The 21,616-nt window shown below is 34.0% G+C and overlaps 4 non-coding genes across 4 annotated transcripts; all 4 read left to right on the forward strand.

The window, feature by feature from the left end:
- Positions 1 to 1,707: 1,707 nt before the first annotated feature.
- Positions 1,708 to 1,823, forward strand: LOC149776858 (U5 spliceosomal RNA). The gene has a single exon (XR_016416389.1). It is a non-coding gene; the product is annotated as a U5 spliceosomal RNA (small nuclear RNA).
- Positions 1,824 to 7,949: 6,126 nt separating this feature from the next.
- LOC149776859 (U5 spliceosomal RNA) lies at positions 7,950 to 8,065 on the forward strand. Its single transcript, XR_016416393.1, has one exon. It is a non-coding gene; the product is annotated as a U5 spliceosomal RNA (small nuclear RNA).
- Positions 8,066 to 14,205: 6,140 nt separating this feature from the next.
- Positions 14,206 to 14,321, forward strand: LOC149776860 (U5 spliceosomal RNA). Its single transcript, XR_016416395.1, has one exon. It is a non-coding gene; the product is annotated as a U5 spliceosomal RNA (small nuclear RNA).
- A 6,126-nt stretch (positions 14,322 to 20,447) lies between these two features.
- Positions 20,448 to 20,563, forward strand: LOC149776861 (U5 spliceosomal RNA). The gene has a single exon (XR_016416397.1). It is a non-coding gene; the product is annotated as a U5 spliceosomal RNA (small nuclear RNA).
- The last annotated feature ends 1,053 nt before the right edge of the window (positions 20,564 to 21,616 follow it).

The raw sequence follows: 21,616 nt of genomic DNA on the forward strand, positions 1-21,616 counted from the left end.
TATGCCATGGTATTTTTCATCTTCGAACTAATTCTAAGAAATTAATAAATTCTTTGGGAAAGGCTTATTACATCGGCTTTACAATTTCATTAATGATCCAAGCTGCTCAGATTTGCTCCTTGAGGCATCTATCGAAACCAAATTAAAGCAAAACAGACGAAATAACATTAAGGATTTTTTTTTGACTATGGCTGCCTAAAAATAATTCAAAAAGAACAATCTTAAAACCATTCACATGTCACAGAGTAGCAGCAAGTTTTAATATACAGCTTTGGAGGCCTCGTATTTCTAGCTATTTTTATGTGTTTGTGATTGAAAATCTCTAACGAAATCTGAGTTGTTACTTACATAAACTTTGTATTACTATTATTTTTGATGGATAGTAACACAGGCTGCATTCATTTAAACTCAAAACATACAAATCTATGAAAACGGCATGACACGTTTCCGACAGAAAATAATTTTCAATGCTGGCGATGTATCACAGCAGGTGACATATCTTAAAAGAAATGAAGAATTTACACGTAAGTATTAAGGTTTTAAATGCTAATTTTAAACTACATGGAATTAAACGGGAACCCGGATGGCCGAGTGTTCTAAAGCGCTCGACTTTACCAATCACTGCCATCTCATCTCGATCCACGTGGTTCGGGTCTCGGGGTCGGTCTATGTGTGTATATGAGAAAGGTTGCCATTAGCCTCTCGTGAGTCGGTGGCTCTTATCGAGGTTTTCTCCAGTTTCTTATGCCACTATTTATACTGGCCGCCATGTATAGCCTATCACGTGCTGAAAAATGGCGTTATTCCCACAACAACAACATGGGAATATGTTATGCGCCTTTTTTGCGAGTTGGATCTAACAGAGAAGCAGTTTTAGCAGTAGGAAGAGAAACTCATTGATGCTCATTTTACAAAGAGTTTTCAATTTAATTTTCCTGAAATCTATACCTCAAAAGCCGAAATCTAAGCTGCGTACCACTACCGAAACGAGAGAGGAAACAATGCTCTAAATATAGACTGGGACTACTTTTGTTGGTACTGATCCGGAAGTAATAATTGCGACTCAATTTCATTAACGGCAGCCTAAACATGTCTGAATCTTTACTTAACCATGTGTGGACCACCTATTGGAATTGTACCAAACGCAATAAAGACAGTTAATGGTCTAAGCTTGGTATAACATACCCTAGTTTGCTAGTACATATGCCAGGTTTAAGGTCTACATTGCTCTCCTCGGAGAAGACAGATGATATCCCAAACATCTGAAACATCCACACGTTGCATTAATCTAAAATGGAATTTTTTTTCTTCAAGTAAATTTTGATTTCCTATACGAATAAAACACCTGTTATTTTTTTCCAAATTAGTAATCTTTTCCTGATGTATAAATAGGTAGTTATAATCCATCTCGATAACTCGAACATCTAACGAATGTGGATTACATCCCTTTTACTGTCAAATTAACTTCCCCTGCCTTTTCCACGACAAGAAATATAGAAATATTAATTAGTATCCTTTCTACCAGTATAAAGAAAATAAATGGGTTTCACTGAAATTCAAAATAGCCAATAGCAAAATGACACTGTATATTGAAAACTATGACCCTTTTGGATCTTTGTAGACATCACCATTCCACTATCGTCTTTACAAAAGCATTTGGAAAGTTCAAACTATTTCTCTTCAAAATAAAGCGTGAAAGTATAATGATTACTCTGGTTTCTCTTCACATCGTATTAATCTTTCGCCTTTTACTAAAGATTACCGTGGAGAGGAACATTTAATGAGTCTATAGACCATTCTTTGAAGCCTCACTTTGGTGAGGTACCAATTCAATTAAAGTAAACCTCCAGTTCAAATTTAGCATTTTGTTCAATTTTCTTCTAACCAGATCCAAATGGAAGATAGTAACCGATGATTATATAATCAGGTCTCAGTACTTCCAGTTCGGTACTCACAAAGGTAGTTCTAGTCTATTGTTAGAACATTTATTCCTCTCTCATTGTCATGGTGATAGAAGAGTTATATTTATGCGATTTTGATAGGGATTTAAAGGTCATTGTTTATTCTTGAGAATATGAGCTCAGGTGTGGTTTTCCATGTGTATTTCGGCGATAGTGCATAGTCAGTAATAAGGCCATGGTGATGATCCGGAAGTGAAATATGTGTTCTGTTTACATACTGCTCTGTTGACAGTCCAGCCTCTCAAAAAAACCTTTGGCAAGAACTTCACCGTGAAGGTATTTTTAGATTAACATATGATTTGTACTGATTGTCACACAGTGGAAATGTCAGTCTCGAGAACCAAATGTAGAGAACATATAACAAAATTAATTGTGCTATGTCCTGTCAGTGCAGTATTTGAGTAAAGATTAAACTGGTATTAAATCTTCATTATTAATGAACGACACATGAAATTTCAATATGTTATGTATATTGACTTTGAAAAACAGTAGAATGAAATTAGAAATAAAAAGTTAAGTTTTATTTTGAAAAATTTAAATGAAATTTAAAAAGAAATATAAAAGATTAAAAAATGTACTCCAAAATATATAATATTTGTTGAAATGATATTAAATGATATCAGCATGTAGATATTCCTACACCATATATAAGTTCCAATGTTGGATATTTGTCAAATTTTGTCAGAGAAAATATCTTTGTAAGTCAAAATGAGACCATCATTTAAAATACACGAAGACAAAATTCCAATTTGTATTGGTCATTCAAAGTATTTATTAGGGGTCCAAGCAGTTAATTTATGTGTTTATCATGGGGTCACTTCCTGAGTAACACATATCTGCTTGTATGGCCTTCAGTAATTTTTTACAAACATAGTTATAGGGTATTTAGTGAGAGGACAGAGACGAAAACTTTATACTAGAACCTAGTCAAGTTCTCTACTAAATCATTTTAAACCGTCCCAGAATGAAATACAGTTCAAAGGGATAAAATATACTTTCCCCATGTATATTACCCTTGGATGTAAGAAAACAGCAAAATAATATAAGTTGAACACAAAATGCATTCCATTGTATTGTTCAGTTTGGTTACGATATTGATTGGTGTAGTGCAGCATTGTGGCCTATATGATGTTATGGGAATGCTGATGATCCATCTTGCTTTATGCATTATTAATTACTAATAATATTTGTTAACTGACATTCTAAAGATTGCATAAGAAATATTCAAACAGATTATTTGAATTTAACTTTGTACAACTGATTTTGCGATAGCTACATATCCCACATGAACAAATATTCATATATTTTAGAATGTTTGGGATCAAACGTTTACATTCAGTACATCATATAGGCTGACATTGTACATACAGTGAATCTGTAAGGCCCATTTCTGGCTGTGTGCGCTGAAAATATCCCAAAATGTTATTTTCATCATGAGTAGGCCTATGTATGATAACATATTTCAATTTAGTACTATGACAGTGTGCAGTATTGTAGCATCAGCTGATATCTGATTCCATTGAATCATTGAGTTTAATAATTGGTAACCAACACTCTTAATGATAAATGTTGAAACAGATCATTTGAATTTTGTTTGCACGTTTGATCTTAAGAAGTACATTGTATATGTCCCACATATGTAAATGTCCATCCTGGTTTTCACGTTTTGGGGATCAGAATTTCACATTTAGTTGACGATATAGGATTTATTGGTATATATAGTTGATCTGTGTGGCCACATTTTGCTGTATTCATCTGCAATATCCAAAATTGTTATTTCCCTCATGAATAAGATTGCTTATAGTCATATATTTTAATTTAGTACATTGTCGCTTGACTTTCCTGTATACTGGTATGTACTAATGTTTGCACCAATGATCAAACCTCACCGCCCCAACATTACCTTAAACTTTATGATACATAGTCTACCTGTTTTGTTATTTAACCTGTAAATGGCTAAATATGCTTCTAGAAACCCCATATATTTTTAGGATGAATTTATCACTTTAATACATGATCATCGCTTCACCTTTTTGAGTGTCAGTCTGTCATGTTTAATATTTTTCCCATGCTTGCAACCTTAATGTTATTTTGAAATCACCATATCGAACACATTTTAAATTCACTTACCTACATCTTACTGTTTTCTAGAATCAAGTGAGACATGTTATATCTTTTCAGGTCTAACATTGTATCTGGAACAAAATGTTAGAGTTGGATCAGTTTGGAAGCTCTCCAGTAGTCCGGTGGTGATAGCAAGGTTTCATAAGGACATGTGAAGTGTACTGTCATAAGTGACCATGATTAGTTCATATCACCACACTGATATATAGCACCACAAAGACATGGCTTAGGTCTTCATGAGAGAGAATAACACCATTTTTCAGTAAGGTAGAGCCTCCCTAGAAACTGTATTTTCCTATCCCATTGTCACCTTTTGTAGTTATTGACATTGAAATGGAATGCATTTTTGCTATACAACATGGTAGTGGTCCCATCCGAACTTTAAATCTGAGTGCGCTATTACTTATACAAACAACTGCCTACGTACCTGACACAATATGTGGAACATAGCACCTGTCACTGTTTCTTTAGTGTCTACACCTATATGCATCTGGACAGGCATATTGCGGTTTGCTGCCAAAATCACTATGAGCTGTGTTGCTTCGCTACCCCTGGGAAAAATGATATCACTTGTACAGACTTAAGCTACCATTTGTTTTAAATACCATGTATTAGTCAACTTTGCTGTCTAAAATTTGTCAAACTGAATTTTAAAACTTGTAGGAAAATTTATATTTTCAATAAAATGTAGTTTTTAAAATTTAAATGTTTATTTAAATTTCCTTTATCAATAATTTCAAATTGTAAACATATTCTCAGAGAGGCCTTGTACATTCAGGTTTTCATTGCATTGAAAAATTTTTATAATTGAGGAAGATATAGCAAATTAAGTTTTGGTTTCTCAAGAGCACTTGGACCAAAACTTACACCCTGTGGAACACCAGCACTACACACTTTCTGAATGGTGTCACGTGTCTTGTTTGTAATAAAATTCAAAAAGACTTCATCTATAAAATTGAAATAGGTGTGGCATGCAAATATAAAAGTTTGACTAAAATTGGCCATAACAAATTGGGCCTGTCAGGAATCAGGTCACAATTAGTACATCCAGTTCAGTAACAATAGATGTAGTTCAAGTCTATTTTTAGAATATTTCTTCCTCTCATTTTGGTGGTGACAGAAGAGTTATATTTGTGCATTTTTTAGGGATTTAAGAAGTATTGAGAAACAAATGTAGAGGACATAGAGTAAAATTAATTGTGTTCTATGTCCTTATGGATCTGACCTTGTTCGATTTATTGACAAATGGAGTTTATCAGGAATATTATGTTCCCTGAATATTATTGGACCAGAAGTATGTTAGTTATCACGTCACTTTCTCGCATCATACCTTCTATTTTGTCCTCTTTATCTCACATGTATATGGTATGCATGTGTGTTTGGAAGTAAGTGACATTATCTTATGTTTATGAATTTAGCATTTGATGTGATGTTATTCAAATACATATATGTAGATGCACGTTTGCGTTTTAGACCAACAAGTAGATCTCCGCCTTTTCTTCTTTTTTCTCCCCTGACATTACCGGTAGTGTCAGAAAAAAACAAAAGAAGCGATGATCTACTTGCTGGTCTAGTTTGCGTGGAATATGTATGCAAATGTATGTACAAGTATTATATTTGCATATGGTCATCCAAAGTGTATCAATTTAGCGTTCATATATATACCAATCATGTGCTGCAAAATGGCATTAAACCCAGTAAAACCAATCTGAATAATCAATCCGCTAATAAAAAGAGGCGTGATCTAACGATTGTGGACTAGATGTATCAAAGTTTTGGAAATTAAGATCTGTTAAGTGTATATTTGAAACTCGTCTGCAGTAAAAACGCCCTGTGTACATACATGCACGAGTGTGTGTGTGTGTGTGTGTGTTTTGACTGAAAATCAAAGAACCGAAGGTACTGTAATATAAATTGCATTTGAAAGATGCAAGTTGTTTTTTCTTGTTATTGTTGGAAAATGGCGTCAAACTCACAACATCACGCTGAATCTGAGTAAACAGTGTGTGTGTGTGTGTGTGTGTGTGTGTGTGTGTGTCTAAAATCAACGAACCTAAAGCACCATAAGCTTACGTCCATGTGAAAGTGGCAACATGGTTGGGGTTTTTTGTTTGTTTGTTGTGATCTGTTCATTATTTTTTTCTCTACCTATGAGCATATGCCATGGTATTTTTCATCTTCGAACTAATTCTAAGAAATTAATAAATTCTTTGGGAAAGGCTTATTACATCGGCTTTACAATTTCATTAATGATCCAAGCTGCTCAGATTTGCTCCTTGAGGCATCTATCGAAACCAAATTAAAGCAAAACAGACGAAATAACATTAAGGATTTTTTTTTGACTATGGCTGCCTAAAAATAATTCAAAAAGAACAATCTTAAAACCATTCACATGTCACAGAGTAGCAGCAAGTTTTAATATACAGCTTTGGAGGCCTCGTATTTCTAGCTATTTTTATGTGTTTGTGATTGAAAATCTCTAACGAAATCTGAGTTGTTACTTACATAAACTTTGTATTACTATTATTTTTGATGGATAGTAACACAGGCTGCATTCATTTAAACTCAAAACATACAAATCTATGAAAACGGCATGACACGTTTCCGACAGAAAATAATTTTCAATGCTGGCGATGTATCACAGCAGGTGACATATCTTAAAAGAAATGAAGAATTTACACGTAAGTATTAAGGTTTTAAATGCTAATTTTAAACTACATGGAATTAAACGGGAACCCGGATGGCCGAGTGTTCTAAAGCGCTCGACTTTACCAATCACTGCCATCTCATCTCGATCCACGTGGTTCGGGTCTCGGGGTCGGTCTATGTGTGTATATGAGAAAGGTTGCCATTAGCCTCTCGTGAGTCGGTGGCTCTTATCGAGGTTTTCTCCAGTTTCTTATGCCACTATTTATACTGGCCGCCATGTATAGCCTATCACGTGCTGAAAAATGGCGTTATTCCCACAACAACAACATGGGAATATGTTATGCGCCTTTTTTGCGAGTTGGATCTAACAGAGAAGCAGTTTTAGCAGTAGGAAGAGAAACTCATTGATGCTCATTTTACAAAGAGTTTTCAATTTAATTTTCCTGAAATCTATACCTCAAAAGCCGAAATCTAAGCTGCGTACCACTACCGAAACGAGAGAGGAAACAATGCTCTAAATATAGACTGGGACTACTTTTGTTGGTACTGATCCGGAAGTAATAATTGCGACTCAATTTCATTAACGGCAGCCTAAACATGTCTGAATCTTTACTTAACCATGTGTGGACCACCTATTGGAATTGTACCAAACGCAATAAAGACAGTTAATGGTCTAAGCTTGGTATAACATACCCTAGTTTGCTAGTACATATGCCAGGTTTAAGGTCTACATTGCTCTCCTCGGAGAAGACAGATGATATCCCAAACATCTGAAACATCCACACGTTGCATTAATCTAAAATGGAATTTTTTTTCTTCAAGTAAATTTTGATTTCCTATACGAATAAAACACCTGTTATTTTTTTCCAAATTAGTAATCTTTTCCTGATGTATAAATAGGTAGTTATAATCCATCTCGATAACTCGAACATCTAACGAATGTGGATTACATCCCTTTTACTGTCAAATTAACTTCCCCTGCCTTTTCCACGACAAGAAATATAGAAATATTAATTAGTATCCTTTCTACCAGTATAAAGAAAATAAATGGGTTTCACTGAAATTCAAAATAGCCAATAGCAAAATGACACTGTATATTGAAAACTATGACCCTTTTGGATCTTTGTAGACATCACCATTCCACTATCGTCTTTACAAAAGCATTTGGAAAGTTCAAACTATTTCTCTTCAAAATAAAGCGTGAAAGTATAATGATTACTCTGGTTTCTCTTCACATCGTATTAATCTTTCGCCTTTTACTAAAGATTACCGTGGAGAGGAACATTTAATGAGTCTATAGACCATTCTTTGAAGCCTCACTTTGGTGAGGTACCAATTCAATTAAAGTAAACCTCCAGTTCAAATTTAGCATTTTGTTCAATTTTCTTCTAACCAGATCCAAATGGAAGATAGTAACCGATGATTATATAATCAGGTCTCAGTACTTCCAGTTCGGTACTCACAAAGGTAGTTCTAGTCTATTGTTAGAACATTTATTCCTCTCTCATTGTCATGGTGATAGAAGAGTTATATTTATGCGATTTTGATAGGGATTTAAAGGTCATTGTTTATTCTTGAGAATATGAGCTCAGGTGTGGTTTTCCATGTGTATTTCGGCGATAGTGCATAGTCAGTAATAAGGCCATGGTGATGATCCGGAAGTGAAATATGTGTTCTGTTTACATACTGCTCTGTTGACAGTCCAGCCTCTCAAAAAAACCTTTGGCAAGAACTTCACCGTGAAGGTATTTTTAGATTAACATATGATTTGTACTGATTGTCACACAGTGGAAATGTCAGTCTCGAGAACCAAATGTAGAGAACATATAACAAAATTAATTGTGCTATGTCCTGTCAGTGCAGTATTTGAGTAAAGATTAAACTGGTATTAAATCTTCATTATTAATGAACGACACATGAAATTTCAATATGTTATGTATATTGACTTTGAAAAACAGTAGAATGAAATTAGAAATAAAAAGTTAAGTTTTATTTTGAAAAATTTAAATGAAATTTAAAAAGAAATATAAAAGATTAAAAAATGTACTCCAAAATATATAATATTTGTTGAAATGATATTAAATGATATCAGCATGTAGATATTCCTACACCATATATAAGTTCCAATGTTGGATATTTGTCAAATTTTGTCAGAGAAAATATCTTTGTAAGTCAAAATGAGACCATCATTTAAAATACACGAAGACAAAATTCCAATTTGTATTGGTCATTCAAAGTATTTATTAGGGGTCCAAGCAGTTAATTTATGTGTTTATCATGGGGTCACTTCCTGAGTAACACATATCTGCTTGTATGGCCTTCAGTAATTTTTTACAAACATAGTTATAGGGTATTTAGTGAGAGGACAGAGACGAAAACTTTATACTAGAACCTAGTCAAGTTCTCTACTAAATCATTTTAAACCGTCCCAGAATGAAATACAGTTCAAAGGGATAAAATATACTTTCCCCATGTATATTACCCTTGGATGTAAGAAAACAGCAAAATAATATAAGTTGAACACAAAATGCATTCCATTGTATTGTTCAGTTTGGTTACGATATTGATTGGTGTAGTGCAGCATTGTGGCCTATATGATGTTATGGGAATGCTGATGATCCATCTTGCTTTATGCATTATTAATTACTAATAATATTTGTTAACTGACATTCTAAAGATTGCATAAGAAATATTCAAACAGATTATTTGAATTTAACTTTGTACAACTGATTTTGCGATAGCTACATATCCCACATGAACAAATATTCATATATTTTAGAATGTTTGGGATCAAACGTTTACATTCAGTACATCATATAGGCTGACATTGTACATACAGTGAATCTGTAAGGCCCATTTCTGGCTGTGTGCGCTGAAAATATCCCAAAATGTTATTTTCATCATGAGTAGGCCTATGTATGATAACATATTTCAATTTAGTACTATGACAGTGTGCAGTATTGTAGCATCAGCTGATATCTGATTCCATTGAATCATTGAGTTTAATAATTGGTAACCAACACTCTTAATGATAAATGTTGAAACAGATCATTTGAATTTTGTTTGCACGTTTGATCTTAAGAAGTACATTGTATATGTCCCACATATGTAAATGTCCATCCTGGTTTTCACGTTTTGGGGATCAGAATTTCACATTTAGTTGACGATATAGGATTTATTGGTATATATAGTTGATCTGTGTGGCCACATTTTGCTGTATTCATCTGCAATATCCAAAATTGTTATTTCCCTCATGAATAAGATTGCTTATAGTCATATATTTTAATTTAGTACATTGTCGCTTGACTTTCCTGTATACTGGTATGTACTAATGTTTGCACCAATGATCAAACCTCACCGCCCCAACATTACCTTAAACTTTATGATACATAGTCTACCTGTTTTGTTATTTAACCTGTAAATGGCTAAATATGCTTCTAGAAACCCCATATATTTTTAGGATGAATTTATCACTTTAATACATGATCATCGCTTCACCTTTTTGAGTGTCAGTCTGTCATGTTTAATATTTTTCCCATGCTTGCAACCTTAATGTTATTTTGAAATCACCATATCGAACACATTTTAAATTCACTTACCTACATCTTACTGTTTTCTAGAATCAAGTGAGACATGTTATATCTTTTCAGGTCTAACATTGTATCTGGAACAAAATGTTAGAGTTGGATCAGTTTGGAAGCTCTCCAGTAGTCCGGTGGTGATAGCAAGGTTTCATAAGGACATGTGAAGTGTACTGTCATAAGTGACCATGATTAGTTCATATCACCACACTGATATATAGCACCACAAAGACATGGCTTAGGTCTTCATGAGAGAGAATAACACCATTTTTCAGTAAGGTAGAGCCTCCCTAGAAACTGTATTTTCCTATCCCATTGTCACCTTTTGTAGTTATTGACATTGAAATGGAATGCATTTTTGCTATACAACATGGTAGTGGTCCCATCCGAACTTTAAATCTGAGTGCGCTATTACTTATACAAACAACTGCCTACGTACCTGACACAATATGTGGAACATAGCACCTGTCACTGTTTCTTTAGTGTCTACACCTATATGCATCTGGACAGGCATATTGCGGTTTGCTGCCAAAATCACTATGAGCTGTGTTGCTTCGCTACCCCTGGGAAAAATGATATCACTTGTACAGACTTAAGCTACCATTTGTTTTAAATACCATGTATTAGTCAACTTTGCTGTCTAAAATTTGTCAAACTGAATTTTAAAACTTGTAGGAAAATTTATATTTTCAATAAAATGTAGTTTTTAAAATTTAAATGTTTATTTAAATTTCCTTTATCAATAATTTCAAATTGTAAACATATTCTCAGAGAGGCCTTGTACATTCAGGTTTTCATTGCATTGAAAAATTTTTATAATTGAGGAAGATATAGCAAATTAAGTTTTGGTTTCTCAAGAGCACTTGGACCAAAACTTACACCCTGTGGAACACCAGCACTACACACTTTCTGAATGGTGTCACGTGTCTTGTTTGTAATAAAATTCAAAAAGACTTCATCTATAAAATTGAAATAGGTGTGGCATGCAAATATAAAAGTTTGACTAAAATTGGCCATAACAAATTGGGCCTGTCAGGAATCAGGTCACAATTAGTACATCCAGTTCAGTAACAATAGATGTAGTTCAAGTCTATTTTTAGAATATTTCTTCCTCTCATTTTGGTGGTGACAGAAGAGTTATATTTGTGCATTTTTTAGGGATTTAAGAAGTATTGAGAAACAAATGTAGAGGACATAGAGTAAAATTAATTGTGTTCTATGTCCTTATGGATCTGACCTTGTTCGATTTATTGACAAATGGAGTTTATCAGGAATATTATGTTCCCTGAATATTATTGGACCAGAAGTATGTTAGTTATCACGTCACTTTCTCGCATCATACCTTCTATTTTGTCCTCTTTATCTCACATGTATATGGTATGCATGTGTGTTTGGAAGTAAGTGACATTATCTTATGTTTATGAATTTAGCATTTGATGTGATGTTATTCAAATACATATATGTAGATGCACGTTTGCGTTTTAGACCAACAAGTAGATCTCCGCCTTTTCTTCTTTTTTCTCCCCTGACATTACCGGTAGTGTCAGAAAAAAACAAAAGAAGCGATGATCTACTTGCTGGTCTAGTTTGCGTGGAATATGTATGCAAATGTATGTACAAGTATTATATTTGCATATGGTCATCCAAAGTGTATCAATTTAGCGTTCATATATATACCAATCATGTGCTGCAAAATGGCATTAAACCCAGTAAAACCAATCTGAATAATCAATCCGCTAATAAAAAGAGGCGTGATCTAACGATTGTGGACTAGATGTATCAAAGTTTTGGAAATTAAGATCTGTTAAGTGTATATTTGAAACTCGTCTGCAGTAAAAACGCCCTGTGTACATACATGCACGAGTGTGTGTGTGTGTGTGTGTGTTTTGACTGAAAATCAAAGAACCGAAGGTACTGTAATATAAATTGCATTTGAAAGATGCAAGTTGTTTTTTCTTGTTATTGTTGGAAAATGGCGTCAAACTCACAACATCACGCTGAATCTGAGTAAACAGTGTGTGTGTGTGTGTGTGTGTGTGTGTGTGTGTGTGTGTGTGTGTGTGTCTAAAATCAACGAACCTAAAGCACCATAAGCTTACGTCCATGTGAAAGTGGCAACATGGTTGGGGTTTTTTGTTTGTTTGTTGTGATCTGTTCATTATTTTTTTCTCTACCTATGAGCATATGCCATGGTATTTTTCATCTTCGAACTAATTCTAAGAAATTAATAAATTCTTTGGGAAAGGCTTATTACATCGGCTTTACAATTTCATTAATGATCCAAGCTGCTCAGATTTGCTCCTTGAGGCATCTATCGAAACCAAATTAAAGCAAAACAGACGAAATAACATTAAGGATTTTTTTTTGACTATGGCTGCCTAAAAATAATTCAAAAAGAACAATCTTAAAACCATTCACATGTCACAGAGTAGCAGCAAGTTTTAATATACAGCTTTGGAGGCCTCGTATTTCTAGCTATTTTTATGTGTTTGTGATTGAAAATCTCTAACGAAATCTGAGTTGTTACTTACATAAACTTTGTATTACTATTATTTTTGATGGATAGTAACACAGGCTGCATTCATTTAAACTCAAAACATACAAATCTATGAAAACGGCATGACACGTTTCCGACAGAAAATAATTTTCAATGCTGGCGATGTATCACAGCAGGTGACATATCTTAAAAGAAATGAAGAATTTACACGTAAGTATTAAGGTTTTAAATGCTAATTTTAAACTACATGGAATTAAACGGGAACCCGGATGGCCGAGTGTTCTAAAGCGCTCGACTTTACCAATCACTGCCATCTCATCTCGATCCACGTGGTTCGGGTCTCGGGGTCGGTCTATGTGTGTATATGAGAAAGGTTGCCATTAGCCTCTCGTGAGTCGGTGGCTCTTATCGAGGTTTTCTCCAGTTTCTTATGCCACTATTTATACTGGCCGCCATGTATAGCCTATCACGTGCTGAAAAATGGCGTTATTCCCACAACAACAACATGGGAATATGTTATGCGCCTTTTTTGCGAGTTGGATCTAACAGAGAAGCAGTTTTAGCAGTAGGAAGAGAAACTCATTGATGCTCATTTTACAAAGAGTTTTCAATTTAATTTTCCTGAAATCTATACCTCAAAAGCCGAAATCTAAGCTGCGTACCACTACCGAAACGAGAGAGGAAACAATGCTCTAAATATAGACTGGGACTACTTTTGTTGGTACTGATCCGGAAGTAATAATTGCGACTCAATTTCATTAACGGCAGCCTAAACATGTCTGAATCTTTACTTAACCATGTGTGGACCACCTATTGGAATTGTACCAAACGCAATAAAGACAGTTAATGGTCTAAGCTTGGTATAACATACCCTAGTTTGCTAGTACATATGCCAGGTTTAAGGTCTACATTGCTCTCCTCGGAGAAGACAGATGATATCCCAAACATCTGAAACATCCACACGTTGCATTAATCTAAAATGGAATTTTTTTTCTTCAAGTAAATTTTGATTTCCTATACGAATAAAACACCTGTTATTTTTTTCCAAATTAGTAATCTTTTCCTGATGTATAAATAGGTAGTTATAATCCATCTCGATAACTCGAACATCTAACGAATGTGGATTACATCCCTTTTACTGTCAAATTAACTTCCCCTGCCTTTTCCACGACAAGAAATATAGAAATATTAATTAGTATCCTTTCCACCAGTATAAAGAAAATAAATGGGTTTCACTGAAATTCAAAATAGCCAATAGCAAAATGACACTGTATATTGAAAACTATGACCCTTTTGGATCTTTGTAGACATCACCATTCCACTATCGTCTTTACAAAAGCATTTGGAAAGTTCAAACTATTTCTCTTCAAAATAAAGCGTGAAAGTATAATGATTACTCTGGTTTCTCTTCACATCGTATTAATCTTTCGCCTTTTACTAAAGATTACCGTGGAGAGGAACATTTAATGAGTCTATAGACCATTCTTTGAAGCCTCACTTTGGTGAGGTACCAATTCAATTAAAGTAAACCTCCAGTTCAAATTTAGCATTTTGTTCAATTTTCTTCTAACCAGATCCAAATGGAAGATAGTAACCGATGATTATATAATCAGGTCTCAGTACTTCCAGTTCGGTACTCACAAAGGTAGTTCTAGTCTATTGTTAGAACATTTATTCCTCTCTCATTGTCATGGTGATAGAAGAGTTATATTTATGCGATTTTGATAGGGATTTAAAGGTCATTGTTTATTCTTGAGAATATGAGCTCAGGTGTGGTTTTCCATGTGTATTTCGGCGATAGTGCATAGTCAGTAATAAGGCCATGGTGATGATCCGGAAGTGAAATATGTGTTCTGTTTACATACTGCTCTGTTGACAGTCCAGCCTCTCAAAAAAACCTTTGGCAAGAACTTCACCGTGAAGGTATTTTTAGATTAACATATGATTTGTACTGATTGTCACACAGTGGAAATGTCAGTCTCGAGAACCAAATGTAGAGAACATATAACAAAATTAATTGTGCTATGTCCTGTCAGTGCAGTATTTGAGTAAAGATTAAACTGGTATTAAATCTTCATTATTAATGAACGACACATGAAATTTCAATATGTTATGTATATTGACTTTGAAAAACAGTAGAATGAAATTAGAAATAAAAAGTTAAGTTTTATTTTGAAAAATTTAAATGAAATTTAAAAAGAAATATAAAAGATTAAAAAATGTACTCCAAAATATATAATATTTGTTGAAATGATATTAAATGATATCAGCATGTAGATATTCCTACACCATATATAAGTTCCAATGTTGGATATTTGTCAAATTTTGTCAGAGAAAATATCTTTGTAAGTCAAAATGAGACCATCATTTAAAATACACGAAGACAAAATTCCAATTTGTATTGGTCATTCAAAGTATTTATTAGGGGTCCAAGCAGTTAATTTATGTGTTTATCATGGGGTCACTTCCTGAGTAACACATATCTGCTTGTATGGCCTTCAGTAATTTTTTACAAACATAGTTATAGGGTATTTAGTGAGAGGACAGAGACGAAAACTTTATACTAGAACCTAGTCAAGTTCTCTACTAAATCATTTTAAACCGTCCCAGAATGAAATACAGTTCAAAGGGATAAAATATACTTTCCCCATGTATATTACCCTTGGATGTAAGAAAACAGCAAAATAATATAAGTTGAACACAAAATGCATTCCATTGTATTGTTCAGTTTGGTTACGATATTGATTGGTGTAGTGCAGCATTGTGGCCTATATGATGTTATGGGAATGCTGATGATCCATCTTGCTTTATGCATTATTAATTACTAATAATATTTGTTAACTGACATTCTAAAGATTGCATAAGAAATATTCAAACAGATTATTTGAATTTAACTTTGTACAACTGATTTTGCGATAGCTACATATCCCACATGAACAAATATTCATATATTTTAGAATGTTTGGGATCAAACGTTTACATTCAGTACATCATATAGGCTGACATTGTACATACAGTGAATCTGTAAGGCCCATTTCTGGCTGTGTGCGCTGAAAATATCCCAAAATGTTATTTTCATCATGAGTAGGCCTATGTATGATAACATATTTCAATTTAGTACTATGACAGTGTGCAGTATTGTAGCATCAGCTGATATCTGATTCCATTGAATCATTGAGTTTAATAATTGGTAACCAACACTCTTAATGATAAATGTTGAAACAGATCATTTGAATTTTGTTTGCACGTTTGATCTTAAGAAGTACATTGTATATGTCCCACATATGTAAATGTCCATCCTGGTTTTCACGTTTTGGGGATCAGAATTTCACATTTAGTTGACGATATAGGATTTATTGGTATATATAGTTGATCTGTGTGGCCACATTTTGCTGTATTCATCTGCAATATCCAAAATTGTTATTTCCCTCATGAATAAGATTGCTTATAGTCATATATTTTAATTTAGTACATTGTCGCTTGACTTTCCTGTATACTGGTATGTACTAATGTTTGCACCAATGATCAAACCTCACCGCCCCAACATTACCTTAAACTTTATGATACATAGTCTACCTGTTTTGTTATTTAACCTGTAAATGGCTAAATATGCTTCTAGAAACCCCATATATTTTTAGGATGAATTTATCACTTTAATACATGATCATCGCTTCACCTTTTTGAGTGTCAGTCTGTCATGTTTAATATTTTTCCCATGCTTGCAACCTTAATGTTATTTTGAAATCACCATATCGAACACATTTTAAATTCACTTACCTACATCTTACTGTTTTCTAGAATCAAGTGAGACATGTTATATCTTTTCAGGTCTAACATTGTATCTGGAACAAAATGTTAGAGTTGGATCAGTTTGGAAGCTCTCCAGTAGTCCGGTGGTGATAGCAAGGTTTCATAAGGACATGTGAAGTGTACTGTCATAAGTGACCATGATTAGTTCATATCACCACACTGATATATAGCACCACAAAGACATGGCTTAGGTCTTCATGAGAGAGAATAACACCATTTTTCAGTAAGGTAGAGCCTCCCTAGAAACTGTATTTTCCTATCCCATTGTCACCTTTTGTAGTTATTGACATTGAAATGGAATGCATTTTTGCTATACAACATGGTAGTGGTCCCATCCGAACTTTAAATCTGAGTGCGCTATTACTTATACAAACAACTGCCTACGTACCTGACACAATATGTGGAACATAGCACCTGTCACTGTTTCTTTAGTGTCTACACCTATATGCATCTGGACAGGCATATTGCGGTTTGCTGCCAAAATCACTATGAGCTGTGTTGCTTCGCTACCCCTGGGAAAAATGATATCACTTGTACAGACTTAAGCTACCATTTGTTTTAAATACCATGTATTAGTCAACTTTGCTGTCTAAAATTTGTCAAACTGAATTTTAAAACTTGTAGGAAAATTTATATTTTCAATAAAATGTAGTTTTTAAAATTTAAATGTTTATTTAAATTTCCTTTATCAATAATTTCAAATTGTAAACATATTCTCAGAGAGGCCTTGTACATTCAGGTTTTCATTGCATTGAAAAATTTTTATAATTGAGGAAGATATAGCAAATTAAGTTTTGGTTTCTCAAGAGCACTTGGACCAAAACTTACACCCTGTGGAACACCAGCACTACACACTTTCTGAATGGTGTCACGTGTCTTGTTTGTAATAAAATTCAAAAAGACTTCATGTATAAAATTGAAATAGGTGTGGCATGCAAATATAAAAGTTTGACTAAAATTGGCCATAACAAATTGGGCCTGTCAGGAATCAGGTCACAATTAGTACATCCAGTTCAGTAACAATAGATGTAGTTCAAGTCTATTTTTAGAATATTTCTTCCTCTCATTTTGGTGGTGACAGAAGAGTTATATTTGTGCATTTTTTAGGGATTTAAGAAGTATTGAGAAACAAATGTAGAGGACATAGAGTAAAATTAATTGTGTTCTATGTCCTTATGGATCTGACCTTGTTCGATTTATTGACAAATGGAGTTTATCAGGAATATTATGTTCCCTGAATATTATTGGACCAGAAGTATGTTAGTTATCACGTCACTTTCTCGCATCATACCTTCTATTTTGTCCTCTTTATCTCACATGTATATGGTATGCATGTGTGTTTGGAAGTAAGTGACATTATCTTATGTTTATGAATTTAGCATTTGATGTGATGTTATTCAAATACATATATGTAGATGCACGTTTGCGTTTTAGACCAACAAGTAGATCTCCGCCTTTTCTTCTTTTTTCTCCCCTGACATTACCGGTAGTGTCAGAAAAAAACAAAAGAAGCGATGATCTACTTGCTGGTCTAGTTTGCGTGGAATATGTATGCAAATGTATGTACAAGTATTATATTTGCATATGGTCATCCAAAGTGTATCAATTTAGCGTTCATATATATACCAATCATGTGCTGCAAAATGGCATTAAACCCAGTAAAACCAATCTGAATAATCAATCCGCTAATAAAAAGAGGCGTGATCTAACGATTGTGGACTAGATGTATCAAAGTTTTGGAAATTAAGATCTGTTAAGTGTATATTTGAAACTCGTCTGCAGTAAAAACGCCCTGTGTACATACATGCACGAGTGTGTGTGTGTGTGTGTGTGTTTTGACTGAAAATCAAAGAACCGAAGGTACTGTAATATAAATTGCATTTGAAAGATGCAAGTTGTTTTTTCTTGTTATTGTTGGAAAATGGCGTCAAACTCACAACATCACGCTGAATCTGAGTAAACAGTGTGTGTGTGTGTGTGTGTGTGTGTGTGTGTGTGTCTAAAATCAACGAACCTAAAGCACCATAAGCTTACGTCCATGTGAAAGTGGCAACATGGTTGGGGTTTTTTGTTTGTTTGTTGTGATCTGTTCATTATTTTTTTCTCTACCTATGAGCATATGCCATGGTATTTTTCATCTTCGAACTAATTCTAAGAAATTAATAAATTCTTTGGGAAAGGCTTATTACATCGGCTTTACAATTTCATTAATGATCCAAGCTGCTCAGATTTGCTCCTTGAGGCATCTATCGAAACCAAATTAAAGCAAAACAGACGAAATAACATTAAGGATTTTTTTTTGACTATGGCTGCCTAAAAATAATTCAAAAAGAACAATCTTAAAACCATTCACATGTCACAGAGTAGCAGCAAGTTTTAATATACAGCTTTGGAGGCCTCGTATTTCTAGCTATTTTTATGTGTTTGTGATTGAAAATCTCTAACGAAATCTGAGTTGTTACTTACATAAACTTTGTATTACTATTATTTTTGATGGATAGTAACACAGGCTGCATTCATTTAAACTCAAAACATACAAATCTATGAAAACGGCATGACACGTTTCCGACAGAAAATAATTTTCAATGCTGGCGATGTATCACAGCAGGTGACATATCTTAAAAGAAATGAAGAATTTACACGTAAGTATTAAGGTTTTAAATGCTAATTTTAAACTACATGGAATTAAACGGGAACCCGGATGGCCGAGTGTTCTAAAGCGCTCGACTTTACCAATCACTGCCATCTCATCTCGATCCACGTGGTTCGGGTCTCGGGGTCGGTCTATGTGTGTATATGAGAAAGGTTGCCATTAGCCTCTCGTGAGTCGGTGGCTCTTATCGAGGTTTTCTCCAGTTTCTTATGCCACTATTTATACTGGCCGCCATGTATAGCCTATCACGTGCTGAAAAATGGCGTTATTCCCACAACAACAACATGGGAATATGTTATGCGCCTTTTTTGCGAGTTGGATCTAACAGAGAAGCAGTTTTAGCAGTAGGAAGAGAAACTCATTGATGCTCATTTTACAAAGAGTTTTCAATTTAATTTTCCTGAAATCTATACCTCAAAAGCCGAAATCTAAGCTGCGTACCACTACCGAAACGAGAGAGGAAACAATGCTCTAAATATAGACTGGGACTACTTTTGTTGGTACTGATCCGGAAGTAATAATTGCGACTCAATTTCATTAACGGCAGCCTAAACATGTCTGAATCTTTACTTAACCATGTGTGGACCACCTATTGGAATTGTACCAAACGCAATAAAGACAGTTAATGGTCTAAGCTTGGTATAACATACCCTAGTTTGCTAGTACATATGCCAGGTTTAAGGTCTACATTGCTCTCCTCGGAGAAGACAGATGATATCCCAAACATCTGAAACATCCACACGTTGCATTAATCTAAAATGGAATTTTTTTTCTTCAAGTAAATTTTGATTTCCTATACGAATAAAACACCTGTTATTTTTTTCCAAATTAGTAATCTTTTCCTGATGTATAAATAGGTAGTTATAATCCATCTCGATAACTCGAACATCTAACGAATGTGGATTACATCCCTTTTACTGTCAAATTAACTTCCCCTGCCTTTTCCACGACAAGAAATATAGAAATATTAATTAGTATCCTTTCTACCAGTATAAAGAAAATAAATGGGTTTCACTGAAATTCAAAATAGCCAATAGCAAAATGACACTGTATATTGAAAACTATGACCCTTTTGGATCTTTGTAGACATCACCATTCCACTATCGTCTTTACAAAAGCATTTGGAAAGTTCAAACTATTTCTCTTCAAAATAAAGCGTGAAAGTATAATGATTACTCTGGTTTCTCTTCACATCGTATTAATCTTTCGCCTTTTACTAAAGATTACCGTGGAGAGGAACATTTAATGAGTCTATAGACCATTCTTTGAAGCCTCACTTTGGTGAGGTACCAATTCAATTAAAGTAAACCTCCAGTTCAAATTTAGCATTTTGTTCAATTTTCTTCTAACCAGATCCAAATGGAAGATAGTAACCGATGATTATATAATCAGGTCTCAGTACTTCCAGTTCGGTACTCACAAAGGTAGTTCTAGTCTATTGTTAGAACATTTATTCCTCTCTCATTGTCATGGTGATAGAAGAGTTATATTTATGCGATTTTGATAGGGATTTAAAGGTCATTGTTTATTCTTGAGAATATGAGCTCAGGTGTGGTTTTCCATGTGTATTTCGGCGATAGTGCATAGTCAGTAATAAGGCCATGGTGATGATCCGGAAGTGAAATATGTGTTCTGTTTACATACTGCTCTGTTGACAGTCCAGCCTCTCAAAAAAACCTTTGGCAAGAACTTCACCGTGAAGGTATTTTTAGATTAACATATGATTTGTACTGATTGTCACACAGTGGAAATGTCAGTCTCGAGAACCAAATGTAGAGAACATATAACAAAATTAATTGTGCTATGTCCTGTCAGTGCAGTATTTGAGTAAAGATTAAACTGGTATTAAATCTTCATTATTAATGAACGACACATGAAATTTCAATATGTTATGTATATTGACTTTGAAAAACAGTAGAATGAAATTAGAAATAAAAAGTTAAGTTTTATTTTGAAAAATTTAAATGAAATTTAAAAAGAAATATAAAAGATTAAAAAATGTACTCCAAAATATATAATATTTGTTGAAATGATATTAAATGATATCAGCATGTAGATATTCCTACACCATATATAAGTTCCAATGTTGGATATTTGTCAAATTTTGTCAGAGAAAATATCTTTGTAAGTCAAAATGAGACCATCATTTAAAATACACGAAGACAAAATTCCAATTTGTATTGGTCATTCAAAGTATTTATTAGGGGTCCAAGCAGTTAATTTATGTGTTTATCATGGGGTCACTTCCTGAGTAACACATATCTGCTTGTATGGCCTTCAGTAATTTTTTACAAACATAGTTATAGGGTATTTAGTGAGAGGACAGAGACGAAAACTTTAT

This window comes from Sinohyriopsis cumingii, chromosome 18 (genome assembly GCF_028554795.1).
Source record: "Sinohyriopsis cumingii isolate HCF-2022 chromosome 18, ASM2855479v2, whole genome shotgun sequence".
Taxonomy (NCBI): Eukaryota; Metazoa; Mollusca; class Bivalvia; order Unionida; family Unionidae; genus Sinohyriopsis; species Sinohyriopsis cumingii.